At 48.9% G+C, this 26,265-nt stretch overlaps 1 protein-coding gene across 2 annotated transcripts in view; it reads left to right on the top strand.

The window, feature by feature from the left end:
* LOC126517409 (uncharacterized) overlaps positions 1–26,265 on the top strand; it is a 212,648-nt gene that overhangs the window by 136,449 nt on the left and 49,934 nt on the right. Inside the window, exon 1 of one of the 2 annotated variants that reach the window (XM_050167115.2) lies at positions 9,147–9,550. The exons of the other annotated variant lie outside the window; for it this stretch is intronic. The gene's annotated coding sequence lies outside the window, so the exon portion shown is untranslated. Of the gene's footprint in view, positions 1–9,146; positions 9,551–26,265 lie in introns of those variants that run through there. 2 annotated transcript variants of the gene reach the window in all.

Below are 26,265 nucleotides of genomic sequence, written 5' to 3'. Positions count from 1 at the left end.
TTGGCGCTCCAGCAATATGCAAGCATAACTGTTCGTGCTTTCCGCATGATCTCTGTGACAGCGAAGAGTTCCTAACAGTACTTACACAGACGGTACTTCCTAAGTAAGGTAGTGTCAGCGTTACGTTCACGTCCCTAACAAGCGTGAAAACAGGCGAAGGTGGCCTCTTCTCCGTCACAGAAGCGAGAAATGGACTTCAGAGACGTCGGTATAACGCCTCCAATGAGCCCAATTACCGACGTAATCGGGTTTCCGTGTGTGAGAGAGAGAGAGCAAATGATAAAGGAAAGGTAGGGAGGTTAACCAGAACTGAGCCCGGTTGGCTACCCTACACTGGGGAAAGGGAACGGAAAGATTAAAAGAAGAAGAGAAAGTCTACTGGGTATCTCGTTCGGTCACTCAGTTCGGATCACAGACGCTGACTCAATCCAGTTGCCTTCAAATATCGCAGCAGAGCTTTTGGGGTTTCCGTGTGAGGCTGTAGAGGAAGTACCGGTGTACAGTGCAGAAGTGGCGGTCAACTTTCCGAAGCAGTCGTCGAGAGTTTACGTAGCTCGCGGAGACGCGCGCGGGCCCCACGCGGCGCGCAGTCTGGCAACCGCGGGGCCCTTAGCAGCTCGTTATCGGGAACAAGCAGAGCGCGCGCGCCACCTCAGTGGCAAACCTGCGGCAGCAGCCGCCGCCTTCTCGGCAGCCTTTGCTGCCGCGCGTCTCTTCACTCGCCCAAAACATTTGGTTCGGTCTTTCTCTTTTCTTTTCTTTTCCGGCCTCCGTTCGTTCCTTCCACGGCCGCGCGCGCGCGTGCGTTGTTCTTGTTCATTCCATTTCTCAACAGCCCTACTGCACTCCCCCCCCACTACTTCACAACTCCACCTCGTGGGCGGCGCGAGCAGGCGACTCTATGAGGGAAGGGCGGCGGTCCGCGGCGCAAGAACCTGGCGCGCGTTAATACGGCGCGGAAATGGCAAGGCACGGGAAAGCTAGAGGGCAAGATGGAGAGAGAGAGAGAGAGAGCCAGAATGGGGTGGGGGGGATGAAATAAAGAGAAATTGCAGCTACTTAGCTATAAATCACCAGTCACCGCCGCGCAGCCGCTCGCGCTGGGCTTGGCCGCAAACTTTGCAGATGAAGAGACCGGCAACGCCGCCACCGCAGCTCGAGAAGGAACGAGCGCACAGCGCCTCCCGAGAAACTGCTGGGCGGAGGAGGGAGGGGGGTGGCAGATTTTCATTATTCGCTCCTAAATGGGGTGCAGTATCCTGGCGTGCCCTCTTCTTCTACGAGGGGCTACCGCAAAGCACAAAACACAGCGATGCTGAGGGGGGTTATAAAGCAGGAGCAAGAAGAATTCCTCCTTGTTCTGTTCTCTTATTCTTCCTTTCTTTCTTTTTCTTCTCTCGTTCTACGCCTTCTCCGTTCCTCGCTCTCATCGGCGGCCACGCCATATAGCGCTCTTTTTCGCGACGGCTCCTCGGACGCCCGAGAGAGGAGCCTCTTCTCCTGCCGCACGGGAGTCCAAATCTGGTTTTCCACGCGCTCGCGGCGTTGGCCTCGCCTCCGGATGAACGGAAGGAAGCTAAGAAGAAGAACGCTAGGAGAACTGGAGACAGACAGATGCAAAGCAAAAAAAGAGAAAGGCACATAAGAGGCGAGCGCTGTTGCGGCAGCCGAACGCTTCTTCGTTCGGCGGCGGCGGCGGTAGAAGGCTTGGCTTGGCTCGGGGCTCGGCTGGAGCCGCCGTGGTAGCCGCCATTAAGCGTGATTTACACCGTCGCCTACACGAGTTCTTCCTCCTACGCGCTCTGCTTTCTTCATCGTCGCCTCCGTAGTGAGTTTGCCACAGCCGCGTACTGTTCGCCTGCTTTCCCTCACCCTCTCTTCATCTGGGATGTTCTCCGTCGGGATGACCGCTTTAATTCCCGTCTCGCTGCCGGGTTCAAATGTGGGTCTACTCCCGACTACCTCCAGGGATGTTCGTTTAAAAATGTGCTCTCTGGCACCAGCTTACGCCTACACGGCTGTTCTTTGCCTCTCTCGCTCTCTACATCTCCTCCCGTTCATTCCAAGCGACTCTAGCTAGGATCGGGTTCTGCGTGGCACATCCAACAATCCGCGAAATCTGGTCAATCGCGGATGATAACTCCTGCGGCATTACTCTCCTATCATTCCTCATTTTTCACACCAATGTACTTGTAGACGTGCTTGCGCCTCATCGACCGCTCGAAGAAACTACCAGCGATGGTGGCTTATTTGTCTTCGGCGATGAGATTTAATATGCGTATCTGTCGAAGCAAACGTGCGAGCGAATGTCGTAATCGATTTCTTACTATGGAACCCACTCTCTTCATTCATTCATTCATTCATTCATTCATTCATTCATTCATTCATTCATTCATTCATTCATTCATCCATCCATTCATTCATTCAGTTACCGCACGGGCTCCCGCAGGAGTATTGCGTGAGGGGAGCATACAGGGAATTAGAAAAAAGAAAGGAGTACAAATAAATTATACATTGGTGGCGAGTAAACATAAATTCGCTTGTAATCGCTATCTCGTGCTCTGAAATAAGCCGATTCAGATTTTGGAAGACAGAACGACGAACAGGAAAAGCTGCTCGTATATGAAGATTCAGTTGTCCTGGAAAAGCAGGTGATGTCTAAGTAAATAACTAAGCGAGCAAACAAAGAAATGAAACAACATATTGATAAATCAACTGATCGGTTAATCAAAGCCACCAATGAAAGAAGGCCGACCGACGACTAACCGGAGAACAAACGCGTCGGCGCCAAACCTGTGCGCCAGGTAAAGGGCCGGCAGAGACAATCTGAAGACAACGGGAAAAAATGAAAAAAAAAAAAGAACGAGTGGTGAGACGCTGACATTTAGGACGTCCAAAGTCTGCCAGATACGCTTGTCGGCTTTTAAATAAACAGGCGGAACTCGGCTTTTAAAGCCTGCTGGACAATTGCACGTCGAGACCGACAAGCAGCCGAGAGCCCTTCGTTCATAAAGATGACGCTCGTCAACCTTATCTCTAGGGTGTCGAGAAGCGCCTGCCTCTTCTGTTCGGCAAAACCCGTCGAGGGCGGTTGCAGACTGGATGTGCCATCGTCTAACCACAACCACGTCCCTCCTCACAAACTGGGCTGTGGGGGATGCCAACGCAGAAGGCATGTTTTTTTTTTTTTTGTTTGCTTTTTTTAGGGGAGGGGGGGACGCCACGCTGAATTACGGAAGACACGGCCACAAGATGACTGGTTGCCGTTGAACCAGGCCACGAAGGAACTCGAAGATCCACACACAGAGAAGAAGAGTAGGCGGGCGCAGATGTGGGAGGTCATTTCGACGCTACTGACTATTCAAAAAAAAAAAAAAAAAAAACGAAGGAAAACGACGAAACGCTATGAAACTCAACAAACAGCCAAAAACGTTGTACTGCACACACTGCCGTTCATCACATCACCTTTCCACGTTCCCATGCAGCAGCATCCAGTTGTTGAACGGCATCGATTACGGAACAGCGGAATATACATTTTTTTCAAGGTTGTGGAAATGAGAGAGAGCGATAGAAAGACGGGAAACACAGGGATGTTAAAACCAGATGAGAGTTTCCGGCGTGCTGCTACCCAGCACTTCATGGGGTTGAGCGAAGTTCTAACTTCCCAAACCAAAACCTATGTTTTTTTTTTGTTTTTTTTTTTACGTCATGTAATGAGGGGCTCGCAGTTCACCCATTCCGCGCCGCGCTTCTGTCTCGAATTCTGAGCAAGAAACGGCCATACCCCAGTTGTCAATATATATATTTTTTAACTTCCTAAGAAAGAATGACTTCGCTTCTGCCTGCGCTGTCCTGTCGATTGTCTGCTGTCACCTACAAAAAGCACAGCTAAGCATTCAGAGGAAACTAGGCGAGCCCAGTTTCGACCAATGCACGGAACAGGCTAATATCGACCACCTGAGATCCTTTCATACAGACCGAACGTCCTTTGTTTTGAGCCCCATCGGAATGCATTTGCAGCGGTTCGACATCGAAGATGCGACGTGGCGCTCAGCAGAGCGCCATGCATAACCACACAGCCAATGCGGCTGGTAGGTATGAAAGACCGCGCACATCTGGAACACGGGGCACGGTGACCAGAAGTTCTGTGCTAGCGAAATACAGTGGCCAGCATTCATTCCCGGCACAGTCGTGCCAATAATCGTTCTCCGACCTAAATTTCAAATTGTTTATTGAACGGCTTCTCAAATTATATACGCGCGTCCGGCTCTATCAACCGATAAGCGCTCATTCTTTGCAGAGTTTGGTTTACGATTTCTGCTACAGTTAACGGCGGTCTGGTCAATTGAGGCGCAGAAGCATAAAGCGAGAGAAAAAAATTCACTCGTTCCTCAGTTTGGCCAGCACAATGGGGCATATGGGAAATATTATACGACTTTGAAAGCTCACCTTTCATGTACGCGGGTTCAAACGTCTTCTTGAATCGAAACACAGGTGCGCGATAGGTCGAACGTTCCCAAACTCGCCGCACAATTACTTGTATTCGTGCTCTAAAGGCTTGGCTGTGTTATTCGGAGGTGAGTATTCGAATTTTCGAGTTCTCAAATGTACGTGTCATCGGGTCACCCCTTCGTAATTGACGCCAAGGTTACTGAGAGGCACTGCATGTACTCGTCAGTGGCGCGTACACTGGAGTTTCGAAGCTGTAAAGAAAGGCAGAGTGCTAAATAGCGAAATAGTTAGGGAAGATAACAGCACCACGATATGTCGTTGGGATCACCGTGTCTGTGCGCACTCTTGTACGTTTCCCACAGGTTTGGTTACGCCCACTACAAAATTATTATGTGTTTGATTGCGTCAAATCGCACCTATACTGGGACTACGCACGCGTTAGTATTGTGCCCGTAAAGCTATGTCTATGCACACGTGTTTGCGCTATAAGGCGGCATCGCCTAGCGCAACGATGTAATCTATGCTGCATTTCATGTTCCTTCGACGTCTGTGCGCCTCCCTCTACCGGTCGGGGTGAGAGCTTCCTCCTTGGTGGCGTGTGTGCGTAGATGTGCGTAGAGTGCACTACGCACACACGCCAAATGACGATTAAATAAATCATTGGGATTTACGTGCCGAAACCACGATACGCTAACGAATCACGCCGCGGCCGAGAATGAAATCCGCGACCTCGTGCTTAGCAGCTCGATACCACAGCCGGTCACACCGGCGATTTGAGGAGTTCGCGCGGCCGATTGCGACTGGCGACCGAAAAGCGACTCAACGCGCGAACCGTGTTCACACCCGCAAGTGCGACTGGCCAGTCGCCACACTCCGTAACGTACCTTGGTATGCCATTCGGGTATGCCATTCGCCCGTTCGCCACCAAGGCCTTAGTAGCTGTCACTGCATCGACTTATGTTACTGTGTTGCTGCGCGAAGCGTTCAATATCACCACCAAAAAGTAACCGGGCTTGGTGGTACTTTAAAAGATTAGCATTTTACGATCGCGTACGACAAGCTCAGACTGGACGAAAAGAGGCGAGAATGAGTGGCGCTAATACCGCCGCAGTTACCGCAATGGTGACAACATCTACTTTCGTGGTAAAACATTTCTGCGAAGTTCCGAAATTTTTTCTTCCTTACGTCATTTAGATACGGATGTCACGGTCGGTGTGTCTCGGAAAACCTCAGTTCGGCCAGAGTCCCTTGATAACAACACTGGCCTGACCCTTTCGGATGATTTCACAAGGCGTATACCGAGAATGCCAGCCAAATCTATAGCTAGAACCACGTGGCCTGAACATACCACAAGGCGCACTTGCCGCAAAGGTCACGCCTCAAAGTGTCTCGCTAATGGCTGTCTGAGTTATGTCCAAGTTAACCGTTCGGTGCTTCAGCTGAAGCACCCCGCGAGCAAAACTATTTGCCGAGCAGAACCAGCCGCCTATGTAGGCAGTTCGCGATGTGGCGGGGCGTTCGCTTGCACATAACCTGAACCGGGAAAAACCAAAAGAAACGGGAGAAATTTCGTCGGCGGTATAAGTTACCGCGAACCTCATAAAAGGAGCTCCGGGCTCAGCCGGTCTCCTGGAGTTCATTTTTTCTACGACCACGCGCTTCACAACGAGCGCATAGGTAGGTCGACCCTCGCGTTGGTTGGGGAGTGCCGCCTCTTATCTCGCTTCGGAGGGTGCCCAAGCGCTAACTCGGTTGCAGATAAGGCGAGTTTGTTGTCTGGCTTCGACACTTTTACATTCTCTTCCCATGCCAGGTGCTCCATTTTTCTTTTCTGACCCCCCCACCCTCCACTGCCATCCCCCGCTTTGGGCATATCTTGCTGCCTTTGCTTGCTTTTTCGCACTTCTGTTTGTTTACGGCCTTGTTTTTTTTTCTCCCCCATCTGCGCCGCGAGCACTTGGCCAAACATCGTGTGCTTTCTGCGCAGCGGGCAATGGGGCATGCGCAAATGTTGCTCCGCTCTTCGCTAAGGTCGGCGGTTTGAACCCCCGTTTGGTCTCGGAGAAAAAAAAGTTTACTTAGTTTTCGGAGTTCGGTATATCGCAAAAAAAAGCACGATAATTCGTTCGCGGTCTTTTGGCGAGATGATGAGTCACGTCTATTTCTGAAGGTTTATCTCTTCCGTCAGAGGTCGGTCGTCCGTCCAACTCTAAGCGCAACATTGAGCAAGCGTCTGAACACACAATGCTGCGGGCACTGGCACAAAATGCAGCCGATGGTACTTCCCGATTTTTGTTTTGTGCTTCTTTCTCCTCTTCCTTCTTTCTAAAACCCCTTTTCTGCTGTCCACCTGCAGGGTAGCAAACTGGGGAACTCGCATCTGATTAACAGATCTGCCTTTTCCTGTCTTGCTATAATTAGTTGTCTGTGCAACGTGGTCTGTGCAACGTGGTCTGTGCAACGTCTGTAGCCAGTTTACTGCTAAGTTTAGTCTATACCTGCAAGCTTGGAGCTTACGGTGTTGCACCTCTGGCGAGTAATGTTTATAGAATTGCGGTGAACAACCCTTCAGGAATTGTACAGACCACCATAGCCCAAAGCAAGTGCGCTTGTTGATGACTTCTCTTTGTAAAGAGTGCGTATAATTTAGTTAGCGAGAAAGACAAATCTATAAACCAAAAGAAGAAAAGAAAGGCGGCTTTCTAAAGGTATATATGACGGTGTACAGACTGTCGAAATTCTTGAGGGTCGATCGATACTTTCGGAAGCTGGAATCGTTCTCAGACGCGACATTATCCACGCTATATTTTTGATCACTGGCAGTGGACTCGAATCTATGTAGTCATGGCAAGAAAAAGAAAAGAAAAAGGAAATAACAAATAACTCAGAACAACGTTTCTTGTGATCTCCTCGAAGGCCATGTTGTACAACCGAATGTTACCGGCTGACAAGTCTTTATCGCATCGAATAGCCTTCGTGTTATGTGGAACTGATGACCTTGTTTCAGATCACCTCGACTTGTTTGTTCATTCTCCGCGATATTGGCATGACATCAGCAGCGGTGCGCTTCGGCGCGATATCGGTATATATATCAAAACGTTTATTAAATAGTAGTATTTCTTGCTTTTTCGCTTTCACATCCGGCCAACAGTCTGCTTGATCGTCACTTAGCTCTGATTACATCTTTCTGGAGCCCACTGGACTGCGACTGATAGATAAGAGACAGGAAACAACCAGATATTGAATTAGTTTTCAGTGAGGACCTGGGATCGGTTTCCGAGTGCTCTACGTGTGTACACACAGTGACGTAGAGGAGACGTCTAGTCAGTACGCGTTCAGTACACGGAGATCGACCCTTTTTCCGGACGTTAATACTGGCACTCACTACAGGAAACTTGTGTCTTCCGCTACGGTGCGCCGATAATTGATGAGCTGGAATCAAGAGGGCCAGAGGCCACCTAGAGCACGACATTCGGCGGAGAACGCTGAAGTGGGGATGGTGGGGATACTTCTGGGAGCATTTTACACTTCCGACTTCATTTCGCATTAAAATAAATTATGGGGTTTTACGTGCCAAAACCACTTTCTGATTATGAGGCACGCCGTAGTGGGGGACTCCGGAAATTTCGACCTCCTGGGGATCTTTAACGTGCACCTAAATCTAAGTACACGGGTGTTTTCGCATTTCGCACATTTCGCATTCGAATAGACGTGGACACCTAACCTAACCTAACAATGCCTTATCAAATGTTAACGCAGGGACTTATGGCGTTTTTTTTCTTTCCTTTTTGTTTACTCTCTCTCTCCGCTCTGAAAGCGCCTCACCACATCCGCACTTTTCAATCTAAACCAACATCCTTATCGCCTGGCGTCCTTCCGATAACGGTGGCATTATAAACCAGTCTCTCCATCCCCGTGCCGTTTCTCGCTCTCCCTCTTCCCGCGTTATCAGTTGTTTCCGCCTCCGCCCCCGCCGAGGGCCTCTCGCGCATTTCGCCATGTTTTTCTTCCACGTTTAAATTGCGTGCACATTCCCCTGTGCGTTCGCTTTCACCGCGACCCGAAAAAAATGCCCCCTCTCCAGTCGCTGGGTTCTCGTGGGAAAACTCGCCCGACGCGTTGCTGTTTACCAAAAACCTCTCGGCTCCGTCACACGTCAACTCCACGGCCGCGCGATCCCGTGACGCCGAATTCGGACCCACGCGCGCCTATCGCCAGTCCAGCTAGCCAGCCAGCGAGCTAGCTTAACGACGAAACGTCGCAGCAATAAAAGAACACACAGAAGACGAGAGCGATGAAAACAAAGAAGAAAAAATTTTTGAGCAAGAAGAACGTTGAGTTAAGCGCTCCGATAAGAGGCGCTCTCGCAACCTCTCCGTCCTCCTCCGCCGTACCCTCGCTGTTGTTCTCTCCTCTTTCACTGTCTCTCTCTCTCTCTCTCTCGTTCGTGTTCTCTTCCTTTCTCTCTTGAGTACGCTTTGCCGCACGCGTCTTTTTTGAAAGCTGTACGAAAGCGTATCCACCGCCTACTGTAGAAGAATCCCTTTCCTTTCGAGCGTAGTGGCACTCTCGCAAACTCCTCGCGCCCTTCCTTCTCTCTCTTTCGTTCTCTCCTCCTCCGTTCGGTCGCGCTCGCATTTTCTTTTCTTTCGCCCTGGACGTCGACGAGCAGACCGTTACGCGACCGACTCCGATGAGCCGCCGTTGGGGACTCCCTGGAGCACGCGTATGCGACGAGGACGTTTCGGCAAGGAGGCCACGAGACCCGACCTGAGAGAGAGAGAGAGAGAGACGCTCGCGTTGTTGCCCGATCGCCAAGACCGCTGGGACCACGTGCGACGGGTGTGATCCAGCATCCCTGACGAAGCATTACACGCAGGGTGCGATGAGCGGTGTTGCGATTGCCACGGATTTTTCTCGCTTAACGACTTTGGTTTCGACTGCGACTTGATTTGACTGTGTGTGTGCTTGTGCGTGTGTGTTGACTGTATACACAGCCTGCATATCGCTTTGACGTCGCGATGGATTGTCCCCCTAGCACTGTGCGGCCGAGCTTCGTCCACACCGCCGAGGAGTGAATGGCGGCTATCAAGCTATCGTGAGTCTTGTTCCGGTGTCGGCTTTTGGTGTTGTTGGCGCGCTTGTCTCTCTCTTGCTGCTGCAAGATCTCCGCGAGTGTCGGACGGCACCTCGTAATCGCAACCGGCCCGAGCATTCCCGCTGTGGGCGTGGCAAGTGTTTGCGCAGGGGTGACGTAACGCGATGACGACGCGACGATGTTATGCTGGTCAGGCACATCCACCGACCAGGTTAGTCTTTGCGCGTATACCAGGTATCTGAGCGCTTGCCTTCTTATTGTATACGCCAGTGCCCTGGTGTTCTATAACTTCCGTTTCCTGCGCATTTTCTTTTTCCTTCCCAACTAGCTGTCCATCGTTTAGAACGAGCAATGGATTGCTCTTATCAGATCACTCGATTGCTTAATGGGCACTCAAGCCATAAAGTATTCACGCGAAAAAGAAAAAAAAATAATACTCATGTGTTATGCCTCCATACGTAGATTCAAGGCAACGTTGCTTAATTTATTTAGATACATAAATTTTTATTGTTCTTTTTTCCAGCAATCTCGTTGTATACTGTGTTTTTCTCGTTTGTTCAGGCTGTTGTTGCTTATCCTCTGGAGTCCGGCACACATTTGTTTTCGGGAAGAAAAAAAAAAACATTATTTACAAGCCTCCGTTCGCGCAGCGTCCCTTCGAGCGCCACTGAAACCGGTGTTTTCAGCTTTGCCAGGTAATAGCGATACGCTGCATTTGCCGACCATTATGTGAACGAACTTATTGTTGCACGAGTGGGCGTCGATATCTCTCGAACAACGTTTTTGTTAATTGAAGGGGGCAAGTCATTTACGGCAGGATGAGCGCACTTGGTTTCGCAACGTGGCGTTATGCTAGCGACTCTTGGAACGTAAACAGCACGCTATATCGCTGTACGGCTGCCTTCGTTGCGACAAATGCACAGCATATATTGCTCGTTGTCTATACATCGCTATGTGACCTTGTGTGCCGCATGGTTAAAAAAAATTTGCCTGCGGTGTTTTGTATGACAAGCTGATTACGCTTGTAGACACATTAACACCTCCGAGGTTTGTAAAATGTTGCCGTTCACATATGCCGTCACGAACTTTAACAACGTAGGTGGGGCTCTATCAATAGCAGTCTCATTAAACTTCAGCCATGACTTGTTGCTTCATTCAGCTGGGGGCCTCAAGCGTGTTCGCTGTCTGCCGCATTTCGCGTGCTCCATCACCTGCCGCGTATTGCACAGCCTTGCACTGTACTGAAGTTATTTCGCATCTGCATAATTAAGTTCCGTGCAGGCCGACAATGGTCACACCCGGAGACCTTGATAGAAGCTTGTTTCGAGTCGCTCGGAAATACATTACGCGGGAAAAAAATCATAATCTTGGAAGAAGGATTGGAACGGTATGGTGGGTCGTCCTCTCCAGCGCTTTTGCTCGGGAATGACACTCACGCTCGGAGTCCGTAGCCCGCTTAGACCGTAGCCTAGACCCGTAGCCTAGACCGTAGCCTAGACCGTAGCTTAGAGCCTGCAGCCGCTGTGCTGCTCCCAGTCCGACAAAATAAACACATTAACGACCTGATTACGCGTCTATAAACCCGACCTCGATGGTCTTTAACAACTCTGTTAATCCAATGTAACACCGGCTATCTGTCCTGCGCACATTACGTGCACATCTGCAGCTCCACTTCTACCTCGCAATCGCAGCTAGATCGTTGTCTACTCGCCTTTGATTCCTCATCGCTCATTAAACAACCACGTGATTTTTGAAAAGAACAAACTAAAGTAATAAGGGGTTTAACTTGCTGAAGATGCATAGTAAGGTATGAAAGACGCCGGACTCGACAAGTAATGCCATTTAATAAGCACTCAGAGCCGGAGATAAGGGAGTGTGACTTACGGCTGTCGGGAGATTCGAACCCGTGACCCTGTGAGCCCCAAGCCGCAGGTGCGGGAATCTTACTAAAAAGAAAAAGAGAACACGCGTAAAATATGCGCACTTTGTCGTTGCTATACTTTCTATTACTCTTTTTTTTTTTTTGCTTTGGATAGCAACATATGGACACTCCAGGCGCATTTGTGCCTTAGGCGTCGCCGTCCCCGTGGTGTTCCGTATAAACTATAAAGTCCAAGAGCGATAACACCGCCTTGCGTCGTATGCTGTATCTTCCAGTGAAAGCACGCGAGAGAAGCCGACGAGCGCAGCTCAATCTGGCGCGCGCAAAGGAGAAAGCGGGGAGCAAACGCTCCGTTTTCCGTAGCGCGAAAGGCCGTGGGGGGATGGGAGGGAGGGAGAGGGGGCGGCGTAGTGCTCCTTAGTGCTTCGACAGCGACTGCGCATTTCGCGACCGGTTGCAAGGGCAACTTACGATCGTGGCTGAATCTCGCGCGCCATTTGTGAAGGAAAGCGGGGGAGGGGGGGGGGAGGCTTGAGAAATCTGCAGGCGGCTCACACATTTGTGCGCGCTGTGTTCTCGCCGCTCTTGCGTTGAAGCGATACACCGCACGAACGTCACTTCGCTCGCTGCTGCTGCCGCGCATGCTCACATCAGCGTTCAGCGTTTTGAAAGCGAGTGTCTGCGCTCATCGAGCGTGAAGCGTTCATGCTTGCTTGTCCGCGCTCTCACTATGCTTGTTAATTTAGTTAGTAAGTGAACGTTTCGAAGTTTATACGGCCGATAAAACTCCTATCCTTACTTCGCACAGCTGTCTAGTAATTTGTTATCGCAAGTCATGCTGCGCGTTCCGGGCGAAACTGCGACTTATCTTTCTTTTTTTTTACTTTTTTTACGATGTCTCAAAGCAACGTGTCCACATTCTCCCGAGTTGAGTTCATTGTTTCGCTCGTCACTTATAGAATTTCTCCTGGGCAGCGCATACAGATAAAGGCTAGTCCTCCGTGGCATTCCGGATCACTTTTCTTATCGCTTGTAAACAGGCCGTTTCCGGGAGAATTTTGCGCACACATAACATGACTTAGCGCAGCAGGCACGTGGGTACATTGCCACTTATTTGCCTCTCTTGCTTCATGGCGCGGTTATGTGTCCTCAGAACGATTTGCCGCAGTTAGTACTTACCGCGACCGCTTTCGAACGAATCCGGATAGCGCCGGTATATATATACATTATATAACGCGCCCGTGTCGCGTGAGAGGGTAATGTGTGACGTAGTGTGTGACGTAGTGTGTGACGCAAGTAGGTAGGCTTCCGGAACGACAGGCAATGCACGCAACAACTTTCTTGGGGGAGTAAACTATTTGTCCCATACATGGCTATTTTCGAGCAGTCTCGCGTTCGTTTGACGGAAGCACTTTCGGTCTACTTTAATGCACACCGTTGACACCGAGAACGATGCCTCTCGAAGTTCAGTAGGGCGATTGCGGTATTTACTAGCAACTTGAGTTTCCGGCCCCCCGTCTGTTCTTAGAGCAACGATCGTGACTGTCGTCTGAATTCTTGGGTTTTACGTGCCAAAACCACGATTTGAATGTCAGGCACGCCGCAGTGGGCGACTCCGGCTTAATTTTCACCACTGGCGGATCATTAACGTGCTAACTCACGGGACACGGGCGTTTTCTTTTCTTTTTTTTGCATTTCATCCTCATCGAATTGTGACCTCCGCGGCCAGGATTTGATCGCGCTACCTCGTGAAATTAGCAGCGCAACACCATCGCCGCTACACCACCGCGGCAGGTGGTGACTGCCGCTATGACTATGATAACATAAAATATATACCCCTGTGAAACGATATTCAGCACAACGCCATTCTAAGAACGCTACCCAACCACCTCTATTTGACAGATTAATGAAGACCTGCAGAATATTACAGCGGTTGGCTGCTCCATTGTAAGCTAACTAGATTAACAGTTCCCAAAGGCCCCGATCGATTGATTGGTTAGTTGGTTGGTGTAGAATGCAAACAATAACTACGGGAATGACGCGATAAGCGTTGCATAAGTCACTGAATGGTGCGGTTGCTGCTCTCAAGAGCTATTTAGCTGGTATAAAAGTACCACATAGCATTATATGAGTTTGCCACGGCAACATTTTGCTTATTCGTTTTCGTTCATAACTCGCCACCTTCGTGATTAATTTACTGGCTGTTCGCTCGAAAGAAACAATTTCCGAAAGATTTTCTGCAGGCCAACATTAAAAACCAAGCACGATTAGGTGCACCATTCTATCGTCTATATATGTCTTATATACTGCTTTGCTTGTCTATAAATGTTTCTTTTTCTATGCCTAATCTGCGGACATCCTTGCGACAATAGTTGACGAAGCGTGTAGAGCCACATGCCGGTAACTAGAACAGACCATCTATTGACTAGATGCACAAAAAAAAATGTGCTGCGTATAGCTGGTCTACACACTTACGGTACCCGTAAACATCTACGCACTTCCTCTAGAAAAGCATAACAGGACCACGTAAGTGCTACCAAACATCCTGGCGCAACCGCTCGGTTTTTTTCCGCACCATTTCAAAACCGTTTCTACACGTCCTTACTCGCAAAGCAGCGGAACCGAGGGCGCTATCTTATCTGGCGCTCCAAACCTTTTTATCTTCAAGGCTTAATAATAACGTAAACCGAGGTAAGTGGGGCTCGAATCTCTGCCGCAGAGGAAATGGCGGGCATTCTTGCTTCGTCCAAAAAAACACTCCAGGGACAAGGCGTTTTAACACCAGAGGGCGCAAGGCCAAGTGGCGAGACGGGAAACCGCAGGCACCGCCGTGTCCCGGCATGCTTCGGTATCATACCCTCACCCACGCCCGCGCCTATAATAACGGCAACATCTCCAAGTGCAGTTAGGAACAGCCTTGAGAAAAAAAAAAAAGGAAAAGCACTGGCAGCAGTCCCTATCGCACAGCTAACAAAAAAAAAAAAAAAATGACACGCTGTTTGGAAATCATCGAGAATCCATTGTTGTGGTAACGTTGGCGCCCACGCTGGAGGTCGTGTATAGTTGTCCCGTTACACCTCTCATACGAAAAGCACGACAGCATTTGTACTTTCGTGCGAGCAAGTAAAATTGAATGCCACGCATTTAAGTCAAAATGCACGTTAAAAAACAGCAACGTTTATTTCGACATTCCGGTCGAGGACCCCCCTCTGTGAAGAATAGTTCTTGATATAGGCTGGAACATCGATATAAACTTCTGTTTTTCCATTTTTCAAATACTGATACAGCTAACAGGAGCGTTTATCTTATATATATATATGAGAGAGAGGGAGAGAGATCTTGGTAAACTTATAATGAAACCAGAAAACTTGTCAAGCGATGGTGAGTTACTCGAAATCGGAGTTAGGTGTTAGGTGTGGTCTGCGATGCGCAGCTCATTGACTCAGCCGGAACTTATTTCCTGGGCTTTATTATGCGTGTGATGAACTTCGGAAGGCGTTCTTTTACGGAAGAGGAATTTCTTATCACTTTTCTTTTCTTCCTGCGTCTTTTTCTGGATGCGTACATATAGACAAAAAAAAAGCAGCGTTGCGCGAACAATCCGCCCTACAGTAGCATATGGCCCGTGCTTCATTATATTTTCATGTTTCCTACCCTTGGACACGTATATCTAATTACGATTTGCAGTCGCCGTCGTAACCATGTCATTTCGATCGCTGCCGGAAAGCCGCCCGCGAAAGACCTCCGGCGACGTCAAGAATGCGGCTCTAGCGCATTGCCGCATTCGTGGCTGATATCGACTGCATATTTGAGCTCGCTTAACTCTACACCCGTGTCACGGCAGCTATCAGCTGTCCGTGTAAAATAACAAGCTAGATGCAGCGCAGCAAGAAAGTGTGTGAAAGTAGAACGCAACGAGGAAGAACGTCTCTGAAAAAAAAAAGCGCGGAAGCAAAACGTAAACATTCGACTGTGGCGCTGAAGAGCGCCGCGCTCAACGGTGCGATAGCTACGAGTGCCTGCGCAGCTCCCCCCCCCCCCCTCCCACCAGGTCGGCCGCTATCTCGACAAAAACTTTCTCTTCTCTCGCGAAGCAACAGCAAAAGCTAGCAAGCTGGCAGCTGACAGTTTGGCCGACGTCGCTGTAAACTGCGTTGTGGTCAGCGTACTTTTTGCAGCGCCTTTCAAGGAGGCAGGCCAGCTGTTAGCTTCCCGTCTTGCGTCAGGCTTATGCGCCTGTGCCTCCCCACCCCCCCAACCCACCCCGCCTCTTCCAACACTCATTTCAACAGTCACTGCAGGCGATCAACGACGGCGCGAGCGTAGCCGTCACGACAATTTACACTGAAGCGTGCGTTAAAATTATGTTACGTTGAGCTCGCCATATAACGTATGCGCCAGTATAGCGTACGTAAACAACGCAAATTCAACAACGTACTGAGCACGCGCAGTAAGGTCGACGTCATTTATTTACGCACGTAACGCGTTTGCGTTTAAGCCATTCTAAAGCAGCCTATTACTACAGAGAACTAAATCTCGCGCTTCCCTCACTTAATCACCGCGATGCAGGTTGGATTATAGTTAGAAAATTTATTTTTCTGTGATTCGACGCCGCCTTTTCTTAAGAACGTATACAGTGGCTTCTAATACTGCTATTCATTATTAAACTGCGCTAAGGGGGCAGGCTTTGAGCTTTTTCGTAGTATGCGATACCGTTTTATGCCGACCTGCAGTTAGTCCATTTAGTCAGGTATTTACAACGCGTTTAATATAACTCCACTTTCCGGAATCTGTATTTCAAGGCATAGATTATAATTTGAAGCAAAACTGTCACCACGGGTAATCACTTGTTATATTCTGAACATGTTGTTTATAGCTATCTGAAAGCAGTCGAATGTTTGAAGAGGAAGCTTTCGCTCGCGGTCTCCTAGCTAAAGAAATTGCTTTTCTCGGCAGCCGCTGCACCAAATTTGATGAGGTTTGTTACATATAAAAAAAAAAGTTACAATATGGTTACTCTTTCAAGCAAAATCCTTTATTTAGCCCGTCGAATTTTTTAATATGTGGCTAAAATTCCGAAATGTAGAAAAACGAAACCATGAGTTTACAACTCTGTAGCCGGGCAATGAAGAAAAGGTATCACCATCCTGAAAACTGCATCTCGTAATACATCTAAAGCGTATAAGCTTTCAAGCTTCATTACTTCCGGCAATATTTATGAAAAAGTTCAGTCCATACACTAAACGTTTGCTTCCTACAGGCACTAGAATTTTCCTTTCTCTCTCAAGTGAAACGAAATTTATTAAAATCGGTCCAGGGGTTATCTCGGAAAAGCATTTCTGCATTTTACATGTATTGGAATAGGTGGCCAGAGTTGGGCCGCGCTAAAGCTTCCTCAAAGAAAAGAAGAAAAGAACTTCGGGTTATGTTATCACTGTCACACAAAGACTATGGGGTTGACGAATTGGATTTTGCCAAGGACGTTCGAAGCCAGAAAGACTAATCCTAGATGAACCCCTGTAATACGAATCATTCTGTATGACGACTTAGTCGTTATATATACACTGATAGCTGGCGCAGGCAGCAGCGCCAGATTTTCCTCTATGCTGTATCGAAAATCTTCACGCTATATCATATGCCTCAAGAAGAAAGAGCCAATTTTCTTCAAGACAGTGCCGCGGAGACCTTTCTCGGCACACATTATTGGAGGCGGCAATAAGGACGCGATCTTCACTGAATACCTAATTAACTACCATATACTGCTCAACTGTGCAGTTATTACTTGTAGCACACTATGCAACTGTGCAACTTAAGCTACAGGTCAAAAAGGGAAAGGGAAAGCATTGCACAGGGCTAATACTAAAAAGCACTAAAAGTACTAAAAAGGTGGCGAAGCGTCGCCAGTAGTAAGGGCGCATAACAAACTTTTTACAAACGCATGCTCGCGTCACAGCAAATACCCAATACTCCTTTCCATTGGGAGTAGTAAAGTAAGACAAGATTACTAAAATGGTCGTGAAAGCATGTTCAAACAAGCAAATACGAATAAAGAAAAAAAACAGATAGATACTGCATAATGTCACACGTTTTCCAGCTCTTCTGTGTTCCGTTATATTTTTTCGTCATTCTTCGACAGGCTGAAATACGGAGCACATCTTCACTGAGATCATCGAATACAAAGAGTAGTAAATACCAGTGCAGCGAATATATTGCGGAAAGCGCGGTAGAAACTGTGTGAGCCACGGGTTCACGTGACACTATTGTGGCCTCACAAACATGGTCTCTCAAACCGAGCAGCAATACAAGAAGAAAATATCGCTGTCTTCGCCTCTCAGTGCAATACTCAAGCACTCTAAGCAAAAGTGTAGAAGTCTGTACACCGCAGTACACTGCATTCTAAAATAGCCAGAGACAGAATTAGCAAGTCTGGTAAAGTATGCCTGCAACGTGACGGCCAAATACGGGAACATACGTCGCTTTCCTTGACCTCACGCTGGCGTATCGGCGCCAGAATTTCGGCGCGAAATAATAAAAATAATGAAAAATGATAAATATTGCAGGTTAGCCTTAAAGCCCCCTCTTCTAGTAATTAAACTTTTACCACGAAATTAACGAAACTATAGTTGAAAGAACACTTTATTAGTCTAAACTTTATCGTCTACCTTTAGAGGCTAAAGAGAAAAATGTTTTCTTCTGTATCGGCAAACTACTCTTCTGCAACGTCAAAAGCACCGGTCTTACCACGATAAGACGCTTGGTAATCCAGAAAAAGCTCAATAACAAGAGACAGGTGGCGACACCTCCTTGCACACCCCGTATCAGCTCGCTGTGACGTCACTGGTTACGACAGCGCCTTGTAGGGCCCAGTTAATTCTTTAGCAGTACCGATATAGACTGCATTATGTTCTAGAGAAGCCCAAGATAAACATGGCAAGTTTCGGGAACATTTTCCTGAGCCAACATTGAAATCCGTGACGTCACAGTGACGTAACATAGCAGAGTGTGGGTGTAGGCCAGTTGGTGATTCATGATTTTGAGAAGCTGCCGCAACCAAAACACGAGACTTGAAGGAAGGGACCTTACTCGAAGTCTCCGTCCCTTCCTTCAAGTCTCGTGTTTTGGTTGCGGCAGCTTTCCAAAACCAAAAAAAGTCACAGTGACGTACCGGCATTGGGGTTTCGGCGCGAAATTCAAAAGTACCGAAATTCTGACCTCCCTTTTCTCTTCTACTAATCAACCTATCGTTTCGAAATTAACGGCAACAGACTTTTGAAAGAACGCTTTATCCGTCTAAACTGCTTTAGGGTTCTGCTTTAGTGCACCTTTAAGTGTTGTGCGTTGGTGCGCGCTTGAACAGCCCCCATAGAGTATTTCATAAATGGCACCGCAAATGGCGCACATCTTGGAACATTTCGCGCTCTTATCGATCCTAAAAGCGCCAGTTTCGTAACCAGTCTCTGTCTCACCGATGCTTTTCACACAAACCCGTGGATACGACGACAGTCTCAGTGGCAGAACAAAGTGGAAGAAATAAAATAAACGCGTACTTCTGGGAAACGGTGTTGCGACAGAGCGAAGGGCACTTGATGACGTCGAAAAATTGTACTCGGATTTGAGGAATCTATATGTGCCGCTAGCCCGCACAGATGAGCGTCCTCTGCACTGGCGGTTCGCATCTGTAGTGGAACATTTCGTAAACGCGGAGTACTCGGAAAATTACTCAACTTTCGCGACAGTGAATAAGCCTGCAGGCGAGTCTTGGGTATCTCAACGAGAACTGGGTCCCTTTTTTCTTTTCTTTTTATTCTTTGTTTCGTCCTCCCCGCCGGGGCCAATATATCGCCCTGTTATCTGACGCCCTGTGCATCAGCGCTGCCCAAATCACATCTTCAAAAAAAAAAAAAAAAAAAGAAACTTACAAAAACGAGTGGAAATACAGAAGTGGACAGTACACTACAAAGTGGCACGGCCGGACTTCATTGGTCAGCGCTTTGCGCTTTCGAAACAAACGATTGTGTGCCGATAAGACTGGTTTTCTTTTTTTACTTTTCTTTCAGCTTTCGGCAAACCGCGGCCTCGTTATGAACTTTGCGAAACCTGCACAAACGGCACAATCCGAAATTCCCCTCATTATGCACAAGAAGAGGCGGTGACGGGACTCTCGATGTTCAATTACATTGCGCGGTGCGGCTTGCACGATGTGCGCACATTGAGGTTTCCCTGCATTTCCCCGCCAGTGTTCCCTGATCAATGTTCACTGCTCACATGCTTAGTTATTAGTATTCCACTTGGCGATCCAACTGTCCATTTACCTGCAGGCTTCTCTTAAAAGGGACACTAAATGAAAAATAAAACAGAATAAAAAAAATCAATTCTGAATTTCGCGCCGATATATACCCAAGCGCGGATACGTCAGCGTAACTTCGCAGATTTCAAGGGCTTTCTTTTTTATCTCTTTTTTAAGACATGCTTGCAGCAGTGACGTCACGGCACGCTGGGAGGCAAAGTTGAAGGCGACGTCGCCACCGCGCTATTCGTTACAGACTTTTCGCACAATACTGCCACTCAAAGAACATGCTATGGCAAGTTCTTTCGTTTGCACACTGCCGCTGACGCAGGTTTTCTTCTTGGTCATGAAAGCCGCTTCGCGTGCACCTTAAGGAACTCACTGGCAAGGCGCAGATACCGTACGCAAGCTGGTAAAGCCTTTACGTATGGCGCATGTGGCTCCATCTGACATATACTCAGCGAATGACCGATGTTGCCTTTAAGAATTCATAAACGCGTGCGCCTTTCATCGTGTTTATCTCTCTCTATCTCGTTTTGATTTTATTTTAACGCGATAGCGTTAAGGGCCCCATGCCGCAGAAAATCCGGCCTCGGCGACTCGCGTCCAGTGCGTGTCGTCGTTTCTGGCAAAAAAAGATTTCGTACCAGCCGTACCGAGACCCTCTATGTGGCACAAGGAAGCTACTGAATTAATTGGATTTCTCGAGCTAATGTGGAAAAATCGTAAAGTACGACTTACACACAACCTACAGACATGATAGTGACGGATTGTCATTTGACTGTACGAGAAAACATAATTCTGTTACGCGAAAACTCAACGAAACCCCTTTTCCAGTGTTTCACCATTCATAGACCAGTCACGGCGTCCGCCATATTGCGCGCCGGCACCCGAGGGTCTCGGCGACCGAGAGCGGCGCGCCCTGTTCCTTGCAATACCTCCAGATGGCGCTCGCCTCCGCCGCATCGCGGGCAATGGAAGAGGCCGCGTTTCTACCAGAAAGCCCGCCTTTGTGCAGAGTGTTCGCGGCCAGCGTTTCCCGGTAAACATTACGCTTACATACGCTAGAGTTACCGGGAAGCTTGAGAAGCAGTCAGGGATCTTCGAATGCTATCGCATTCCACTCTTAAAGGCGAAGCTCAAACGTCCTCCATCGTCTTTATTTCTTCCCTTTTTTTTTCTGATTGCGAGTACGACATACCAGATCTATCAGACAAGTCGACAGAAAAATGCGCTAACACTCATTATTGCTGGCTATCCGAAGTTACGTCTCAGAGGCACATATGACACACAATATGCTTCAGACAAGACGCTTCAGGAACTGCTGCAAACACGTGCAACTACCTATGGCATATAAAAGGACAGCAAAGGCCGATAAGTTTGCGGGCACACGAACGAACTCATAAAGGATGTCGTTATCAGCAAAATGCTATTGGCTGCATTTGACCGTTGCACCCACGCTACACAAATTCGCCGGCTTTCCAATTTCGTCTCTCCAACTCCCGACCTTTGCTTCAATGCCTGTTGAGTGGAGACAGCGTCAAAGGTTAGAACGTCGCGTGCAACTAATAAAACCCGGCGTGGACGTAAAGTGTTTTGCAGTACGCGTAGTGGGCAAGTGGGGAGGGGGGGAGCGGCAAGGTAGACTTATCGATTGCACTTTGTCCACTCGAACGTCCGCACATGGTTTCCTGCGCATATGGTTTCCTTAGGTGCTTGCGCAATCACGTGAGATAACTTTACAAGCACCAGGGCGCGTGAGCGCCAACTGACGCAATTTCTACATAACGCGGACAGACGAAGCGGTTGTGTCCCACTCTCTTTTCTACTTGCTTCTTTTGTGGATACGCCGAAGACCAGGTGGTGCTACAGGTGGGGAGCGATAAGGAACAGTCTAATCGGACATTAAAAGAAGGGAGATTGGCACAGGAAGAGTTATCAGAACTTGTTGAGTCTCCTGCCCTTTTAGAATGGGACGCAGTCCTTCCTTACCGGTAACCTATAAACCGGAGCAGAGTTGGCGCCTTCAAAGGCGGTGACGTCACGGTGATTTGTAGCGCGGGGAACTACTGCATGCCGTCGACGCCCGCCATTGGTTCTGCCTTAACAAGCCCCGTCTAACGGAAAGAGTGACTGTTTTGATATTGCAGAAGCATAAACCACGAATACAGGTTATCTTAATGTCCCTCTTAAATACATTTATAAAGCCCACATCTACGATATAAAAGCGTGTCTGCCTGTAATGACGCAATTTCGGCCACAAGGTGTGATGGGAGGTCAACGCAAGAACTACGTGAAACATGCCTCTGCACTAAAGGAAGCAATGAAACGACACACACAGATAGAGAGAAAAAGACGGGGGATGAATTAAGGAATGAATGAAGGAAGGGAGCCATCGCTATCAGCGAATTTCGTTTATTCAATCATAACTCATTCAGGTGCCCACGCGGACAGGTGTCTCCGTCACGGCCTCTGACGTCAGAGAGATTTCAAAACGGGATTCAGCCCTCGGCATGGCACGGGCAAGCTGTCGCACACACATATCGACGAGCAGTTGAGAGCTCGCGGCCTTGTTTACTGTCGCAAGATAAAAGTTGGGAGGGCGTAGAGAGGTGAGGGCACAGTTTTTGGAGAGGGGGCAGGCAGGCGTGTTCTCGTGGAGAGCATGGAAAGTAAGAAGTGGAACAAACTCTTTTCATGTGGGTCAAAGCGTTATCATAGTCGAGTATACGGAGTGGGGAAGGAAACTGCACTATGCGTGTACACGAGCGAATGGCTGTTTCCCCGGCGACGAAGGTCGACATATAAGCTCACCGTATGGGAGCGCTCTCAAAAAAGGAGAAGAGTTCCACTTGATCCAGTCGGGCCACGTGGCGGTAGCGAAATGCCTATACGCCCGATCTTCGCGTTGTTTCGTCGAATTCCCGAAGTTTGTGAGGTTTAAGACAGTCCTATCTCGAGAAGCAGGAGGCTTAACACAGTCCTATCTCGAGAAGTAGGAGGCTTAACTCAGTCCTATCTCGAGAAGAAGGTTTAAGAGAATTGAATAGTCGCAGACACTGCAACTATGCCAACTGATCCTGTTCCTTTCCCATTATCTACCGTTCTCAATTTACTGATCCCGGTGACGAAGTACACAGGCGGAGCACCGCGCAGACCGCTGAGGAAGTTGCGAAAGAGGAACTTGATACACAACAGCGCGGTTTTGACGGGGACGAGCAGGGAGAAACGACACGGACGAACGCTCTCCGTGACACGGATAGCGCTCGTCCATGTCGGAGGAGGAGGAGGAGGAAAAAACTTTATTCTGGTCCTGTACAAGGTGTTGCCACCTGCCTGGCTAGTCCCATGTCGGGACCGGGAGGTCAAGCCTCCTAGCCCTATCACGGGCGTACTGGACAGCCAGGACTTGAGGGATATGATCTGAAGATCTGATCATTCCTAAAAACCGATTCCGGGAAATGCCAGGGCCGAGCGACCCACACTCCCAGAGCAGATGTTCAAGCGTGCATATCTCGTTTTCGCATGCTTTGCATAAAATATTCATGTCTGTAATGTCATACCATTCGTTTATTTGTACAGGTGAATAATAAGACTGTGTTTGTAATTGCCTAAGTGTAACTGCTTGTGCTCTGTTTAGCCTATAGTGAGGGGGTGGAAACTCCCTCCTTTCCATGTAGTAATGTTTTGTAATTTCATGGTATGTAATGAGCGTATCTCTCTGTAGGTTCTCCAATCCAGCAGAATCAAAACCATATGTAAAAGCGGCCCGGTCTGTAAGGTCGCGGGCGACGCTGTTGGCCGATTCATTTGGATTGAAAGGAATGTCCTCAAGTGAACCAAGGTGTGCCGGGAACCAATAAATGTAACGTGTAACATTTGTTTGCATTTGGTTAATTATTCTAGCAGCCTGTGTGGCAATCTTTCCCCTATTGAAAGCTCTAATAGCTGTTTTCGAGTCACTGTATATTTCTGTGAATCTATCGTCTGTTAGTGCCAATGCAATGGCAACTTGTTCAGCGACTTCAGGTTTGCTAGTGTAGACCGTGGCGCAGTTGGTGCATTTGCCCTGATGATCCACTGCCGCCGCCGCGAACTTAGTTCGATCCTTGTAGGCAGCCGAATCCGCAAAGCAGGCTCCTCTGCCCCCTTTGTCCATTTTCCTGATTAACGCCCTGGCTCGTGCAACTCTCCTGTTGATGTTATGTTTTGGGCGCATATTTCTGGGTAGCGGTGCGACAATTATGTTGTCTGCGAAATCTTGATGAACTTTAGTGTAATTTGCTGGATCCGTAATATGGTTGATCATGATCTTGTCCAGGATTGATCTTCCCGTGCTGGTTGTAGATAATCTCGTCCATGTCGTTTTTCCCTGCTTGTCTCCGTGAAAAGTGCGCTTTTCTGTTTCAAATATGTCTTACCAACTCGCGCAAACGTCTGTTGAAAAAGGAATGTCCCGTTGGAATGGAATCGTTACCTCGTCCGCGCCTTTAACTGCGTGCTACGGTGGTGTGCGTCCGTTGTCCTGCGTCATTAGTTTGGTTGTGCTGCGCCCGCCCAAAATCCAACTGTATCGGCCGGGCTAGATGACAGCAGAAGTGGTGGTGCCATCAGCGTTTCCAGGCATTCTCACGTCCAAGAACTTATCGAGCCCGAAGTTGCTTATCAGCCTCGGAGCTTTGACGAAAGCCGACGTGTTCATCGTAACGTCGCCGGCGGTTTTTTCGGGTTCCGCCATTTGCCCGTCGACGAATCGAGCGAAACGTACCAGTACGTCTCTTCGTCTCTATAGAGGGAGAGGGGAATGAAAGGAAAGGCAGGAATGCTAACCGCGTCACAACTTCCGGTTTGCTACTCTGCACTAGGAAAGAGGTAAAACGCAGAGGAGCAGAGAAGGTACACCATCACAGTGAGCAAAGTCCACGGCGCGGAATCTGAAACAAGCTAAAGTGCACAGTCGTTTGCACAGGCAGTTCTGCCCAAAGGACGCACACCATTTTCTGTGCTGACGATAGGTGAGGTCGTTCTCGGGGTCTTCTGTGCGCGAAATCATGGTAGCCTGTCGAACGTCCGCCTACTCAAGGGATGCGTGCATCGTCCCCGGGGAAGCGATGTTGTGGCTAACGTAATAGGCTTAAAGTTTAAAACTCAAAAGAGGATACGTCTTTAGGCGTCTCAGTGTGAATGCATAAACCTGAAAGTAGCTCTACATCCCAACCACGTCATATTTGGAGCGCTGTAAGCGGTGTTCTTGAACGTCTGTTCAAATGATTCAAGGTCGAGGAGGTCTCAATGAGCGACACGGAAGTCCCCACACAGCGGAAGAGACATTTAGCTCAATCTGCATAAAAGCTCACTTGAGCGTTTGGCCTCTAGCCATCAATCACGAAGAGGCTGGCATTTTTTTTTTCTCTCTCGGGAAGCGTTCAGGTGATAAAGTGCGAACTACAGTAGTGCCCTCTCGGCATCGCCTTACTTCGAGAGCTCGCTCCGGCGAAGGGCCGCGCTGCTGGAACACGACAGGCCTCGATCCCGCGACCAATACGCACCCATCTCGGGGCGCAAAATAGATGCCTAATGCGCCTCCTCAAGGAAAAAGAAAATTGCCAGGCTACGCGCGCCGCGTGCGTTATGTTCTTGATTGCAACGCCTTAATGCTACAAGATGGAAGGAGAAAGCAAAACGCAAAACCAGAAACGAAGCCTCTTTGTCATGTTCTTCTAGCTGCATTCGAGGAGCTGTTTAGCTGTCCTCTCTCTCTTTCTGTAAGCCAGCCATAGCTTCGGCGGGTCGGTCCACCAAATAGCGCGCGCTCGGCATTCATGCACGCACGTGGGGGCCCCAATCCGCGCAGCAACGCTCGCGAATCGTAATCATGCGCATCTTCAGTCATACGCCAGACGTTCTCCTTGCCTGGCCAGTTAGAAGAAACAGAGACGGAGGAAAGATTGGAAGGGGGGGGAGGGGGGGTACGATTTACGCGTTCAGATGTACGAGTAGAAACGATCTTGTACCTCCAGGATCTCCGTTTCGTATAGCTCTCCAACCTGCTCCTTCTCAGTGTACGCACCGCTCGGGTTGCTCTTGCCGTAGCCCTCCTCCGCTCTGGTCACTGTTGCGCCCGCTCGGAAAACACACACACACAACGCGGACCGAGTCAAAGAGAGAGAAACGGCGAGATACAGACCCCCCGACGTCGGCGGCCGCGACCGGCACGCAATTAAAGTTATTACTCATATTCAAGTGGCGCATTAAATTTGACCCGCGCGGCTTCGCCGCCGACTGCGATTCCTCTTCGCCTCGGCTCGCTGTTTCCTCTCTCTCTCTCTCTCTCTCCATGTTTTTCATCATTCCCTCTCTCTCTGAAAACGTACGCACAGACAGACGGAAAGAGCGCAGAATGCCTCTGCGGCAGAGTTGGAGTGGTACGTAGCCGTTGAAGCACAGTTCACAGACCTCGCACGGGTGTTTGCGTGTGTTTGTTTCTTTTTCTTGTTTGCGTTGATAGTCCGCCGCGTACCGTACAGGGGCTCGACTCCTCTCATG

The sequence above is a fragment of the Dermacentor andersoni genome, chromosome 11 (assembly GCF_023375885.2).
Source record: "Dermacentor andersoni chromosome 11, qqDerAnde1_hic_scaffold, whole genome shotgun sequence".
NCBI classification, from domain to species: Eukaryota; Metazoa; Arthropoda; class Arachnida; order Ixodida; family Ixodidae; genus Dermacentor; species Dermacentor andersoni.
This window is presented reverse-complemented; position numbering and strand designations above follow the sequence as displayed.